Source organism: Penaeus vannamei, chromosome 21, assembly GCF_042767895.1.
Source record: "Penaeus vannamei isolate JL-2024 chromosome 21, ASM4276789v1, whole genome shotgun sequence".
NCBI lineage: Eukaryota > Metazoa > Arthropoda > Malacostraca > Decapoda > Penaeidae > Penaeus > Penaeus vannamei.
The window spans coordinates 34,255,184-34,260,183 of record NC_091569.1 but is presented as its reverse complement, the minus strand read 5'-3'; the positions used below and the strand labels follow the sequence as shown (position 1 = coordinate 34,260,183).

At 47.8% G+C, this 5,000-nt stretch overlaps 1 protein-coding gene across 1 annotated transcript in view; it reads left to right on the top strand.

Moving 5' to 3' along the window:
- Window positions 1-2,703: 2,703 nt before the first annotated feature.
- LOC113812823 (uncharacterized) overlaps window positions 2,704-5,000 on the top strand; it is an 8,186-nt gene continuing 5,889 nt past the window's right edge. The window contains exon 1 of the mRNA XM_027364741.2: window positions 2,704-3,210. The gene's annotated coding sequence lies outside the window, so the exon portion shown is untranslated. The remainder of the gene's footprint in view (window positions 3,211-5,000) is intronic.

Sequence of the window (5,000 nt, the reverse complement as noted above, 5' to 3'; positions counted from 1 at the left end):
TCTCCCTCCTCCCTTTATCCACTTTCTCCTTCTATTCCTCCCTTTATCCACTTTCTCCCTCTCCTCCGTCCCTTTATCCACTTTCTCCCTCTCCCTCCTCCCTTTATCCACTTTCTCCCTCTCCCTCCTCCCTTTATCCACTTTCTCCCTCTTCCTCCCTTTATCCACTTTCTCCCACTCCCTCCTCCCTTTATCCACTTTCTCCCTCTTCCTCCCTTTATCCACTTTCTCCCTCTCCCTCCTCCCTTTATCCACCTTCTCCCTCTCTCTCCTCCCTTTATCCTCTTTCTCCCTCTTCCTTCCTTTAGCCACTTTCTCCCTCTCCATCCTCCCTTTATCCACTTTCTCCTTCTATTCCTGCCTTTAGCCACTTTCTGCCTCTCCCTCCTCCCTTTATCCCTCTCCCTCCTCCCTTTATCCACTTTCTCCCTCTCCTTCCTCCCTTTATCCACTTTCTCCCTCTTCCCCCCTTTAGCCACTTTCTCCCTCTCCCTCCTCCCTTTATCCACTTTCTCCCTCTTCCCCCCTTTAGCCACTTTCTCCCTCTCCCTCCTCCCTTTATCCACTTTCTCCCTCTTCCTCCCTTTAACAATTTTCTCCCTCTGTTCCTCCCTTTACCCACTTTCTCCCTCTCCCTCCTCCCTTTAGCCACTTTCTCCCTCTCCCTCCTCCCTTTATCCACTTTCTCCCTCTTCCTCCCTTTAACCATTTTCTCCCTCTGTTCCTCCCTTTACCCACTTTCTCCCTCTCCCTCCTCCCTTTAGCCACTTTCTCCCTCTCCCTCCCTTTAGCCACTTTCTCCCTCTCCCTCCTCCCTTTAGCCACTTCCTCCCTCCTCCGTCGCAGCGAAATACCTCCAGCAGGACAAAGGAAAGACCGTGATCGCAGGATGACAGTTGGAACAGGAGAGTCTAGGGCGGGGGTACCCTGGGGGGGGGGGGGGCATGGGACGCTTTTGGGGGTCCCATGGAGCAATATGAAAATTATGACCGAAATAATCTGGATTCATTTTCCACTTACAATGCCTACGGTTGATTATTCTGTCGTATATCAATATTTTGTGAACTTTTCCCCATAGTGTTCTTGTCTTGTAGCTATTGACACCGCTGCACTAATCATAACTAGTAATAACTGAATCTGGGAAGATGACAGGCACTGGACGGGGCCATGGAGATAGTCATGTATTGGTGAGGGGTCAGACAATGGAAACGGTTGGGAAGCACTGGTCTGGCACTTAATGGCCGGCAGTTTGATTACGAGTTCGTGGGAGATCGGGCCGTCGTTTGTGTTCAAGCACGCACGCACACACACACACACACACACACACACACACACACACACACACACACACACACACACACACACACACACACACACACACACACACACACACACACACCTCCCCTCGCCTTTTCGTACCCAAACAAGCGTGTTTTCATCCGTAAAACGTGAAATTAGTAACTGATTGATTGGGTACAGGGGCTGATACACCTCCAAATGGACATGCACACGCGTACACACGCAAAGGAACACACACATACAACCATTTTAGGATATTCTTGAATGTCACTATATCGACATAGTCCACACTTGATTAACTATCATACATTTTCCTTTTTAATTCAGTGCGAAAAACTACTTTCTTTAACAGACTCGAGCTATAGACTCCTACAAGTACAGGGGTGTACGCACTCACGTCTTCTCCTAAGTACTTCCAGAGAAATTCACCGATTGTAATAGAGCGGCGCAGCGGGAGGGTGCGCAAAGTAGCGGGGTCTTATCACGGCTGTTGAGGTTATTCTTGTTATCGAAATTTCCTAGATAATCGCTCAGCATATAACCTCTTAGCTGGAATGATTCACGAGGGGGAACTTGTGGGAAAGATATAAGCATGACGATCTCCGAGAATTGCTTCTTACCTTTAAATACCATTACTTATGCTCTAAGATGAAACCCAGTCTCGGGGAATTCTTCGAGAGCTGAGGAATGTGGTATTTATCACTTACTTATGTTTCCTTCAGTTTACATTTTATCATTCTTTGGCGATGAAGCAAACACATCGCAGAGTCCAGAGGTCAGAATCCCGTCTCTGCCACACATTTGTTCTCGTCTAAACAACATACAACTGTTGTAGGCAAACACACAGTCAGTCCTCTTGGTTAAAACTACGATGCTCTCTTCAAGACAATGGCCATAAGCTTTCAGTCACATCGTAGGCTTTGTCCGATGGAAAAAATGACACTTCTGGGAAGATAATGGCCTGGCGTAGTCTTTTGAAAGAAGACATAGCTCCTGGGAAGGCTTGCATATAGCCTCCAGCAAGCGCTGATGGATTGCCCTTCCGAGAATACCTTTTATGTCTAGCAGAGTATACAAATGCGCCGTACAAACGTACACGGCTGTGGAACATCCTGCGTTGCCTGTTCTACGCTGTTATTTCCCTCGTTATCATTATACTTCGTATACAAAATGATCTATGAGCAGCTTAAGGCCCTCTTTCCCTCATTCGCAATACAAATCGCTTGAGTGTAATGAATAGAAGACAAGAAAAAGAAACGAGAAGGGTGAAGGGAAAAGAAGAAAAAGAAGATAAAGAGGAGGGGGAGGAGGAGGAGGAGGAGAGGGGGAGGGGGGCACCAGCGAGCGGAGAGCGGCGAGGCAGTCCCGCTTTACCGAGAATTTCAGTCTCTCTATAAGCGTGGACGAGGCCGCTGTGGCAGAGGGGCTCTGGCGAGGGGCGATGCGTGGCGGGCTCAGTCCTCGCCGAGCCACGGTGGAGCGCGTACGAGACTAGTCGCTCGCCATCAGCCAGTGCACGCTTCTCCTCCAGGAATGGATCTTGTGCTTCAGCTCTATTTCGACGAGATTGATATCCACTCGAGAAGTTACGCGGGTGTGTACCAAAGTGTCTTGTGTAAAGCATCCGACAAACAAAGCTATTAAGATAAGAGATTCTATATTTCTTTAGAGAGAATACTACTACTATTACTACGGAAAACAAGAAGAAAAAAACACAAACAAGTGTTTATCGATTAATCAAAGTGCTTCCCAAGGGATTTCTCAATACTGTAGTGCCATGTGCATCAAATCAAAATATTCTTAGAGACGCATCCGACCAGTTGACAAGGGAAAGATTGTCACCCGGAGCAGCTAACGTCGAAACTGCCTCCAAAGTGCCCACATTCTCTGGATCTTACTTTTCCTGTTAAGGTGAGTAGTATTGAAAGAAGATACAGTGCAGTTTTGTATTTGTGTTGTGTATTCGTAACATTAGAAGGTAGTTATCAGTCACTAATAGTTTTATTTCATTTTTTTTTAATTTGGTGATTATTTCTTCCGGCAAAACCATGCCTTCACTCCGCCATCCGCCTGGCAGCACGCGGATTTCCACGGGTGCAAAAACTCCCGCACTGTCATCTCGTTAAAAGGAGGTTCTTGCGGAACACCTACTCCGTGTCCCCCTTAATGCGTTGGAAGACTTCATTGACTTCATCCGGTCGGACATCAAATTCCTTAAGATTTATCGATTTTCACCAAGAGTCTGTCCTCTTTACTCTCTGTTTCGCCCAACTTTAAGAGGACCTTGCTTCTTGGGACGCCGAGATCTTGAGCTTTTCTTCCGTCACCTCCTTCGCCTTGGATGATCTCTCTCTCCTACCCAGACGTCTCCATCTCCCTACCTCCTCCTCGTTGATGCTTCACTCGTGTGCGTCTTCACATTTCCCTCCTTTTTTGCTCTCTTCTTTCCTCCCATCCTCTTTGTCTTTCTCCTTCCCTCCCCCTGTCTACTTTATTCCCTCCTCCCATCGTACGATACTTGGTATGAAAACCAGGTACCTCAGGCAAGAGGGTGTTGGGAAAGAAAGCAAGATGTCGGCAGGGAGACAAAGAGCTCCTCCTCCTCTCTCCCTCTCCCTTCCTCCTCCTCCTCCTCCTCCTCCATAGTCCCCGTGCAACACTTCTGAGAAATGAGCCCTCGATGATGGGGGAAGAGGCGGTGGTTGAAGGACTTGGGGAGGGGAGGGGGAGGTGGGGTGCGGTGGGGAGGAGGGAGTGGAGGGGCGGGAAGGAGACGCTCATGTTAGATGGGGTTATGGAGAGGTTGATGCTAGAGGTGAAGTGTGTGGAGAGAGAGAGAGAGAGAGAGAGAGAGAGAGAGAGAGAGAGAGAGAGAGAGAGAGAGAGAGAGAGAGAGAGAGAAGGGTACATGATGGTGAGTGGGATTGTTTATAATAAGCAGACGGAACGAAAAATGAATGTAAAGGATATGAGCGAGCAGAAGGAAAGGCAGATAGTGGAGGCTAAAGATAGAACGTGATGCCTCCAGCGCACAGATAAGAATTTGATGAAAGGTAATAATGGCAGAGGACTGAAGACATGCCTGGTACGGACATGGAACGCAAGATCTTAACAATTTGCGTAGATATGTGCGCTGCCTAGTTCATTCTGTCCGTTTGTCTACGACTCGTCTTCGCGCATCAGCGACCTCTTATCGCGTTTAATACATGAACGAATCAACTCTTATCATTCACTGAAACTGCAATGGTAAAACGTAGCGAAGAGGAAACGAGCGACACGAAACAAGCAAAGAACATCCTCTCCCTCCTTTTTTTCAGTCTCATTCATGGAAATCCGTCATTTACTGACACATCAAAATTTCACAGGATTTCGGTCGTTTTCCAAAACTTGACAAACTCGCCTGGCGTGTTCTGAACAAAGCCCAGTGGAAGGGGGGCCCCTCATTACGTATTTCACGGGACTTTGCATTACGTCATATTACAGTGATCGCAAGAATAACCATTGCATTTGGCTATCAATATTTATATAAAACGCACACCTGTCTGACGTAACACCTCGCATCAAGCTCAGAATCTGTTGTTCCTTCACCTTATTTCGGCGAGGCGTCGGGCGCCCTGTGGGTGGCTGCCGGATCTGCCTCGACGAATCTAGGGTTACACTGGAGAGGGATTCGATGAAATACAGATGGAGGTGGAGAGAGA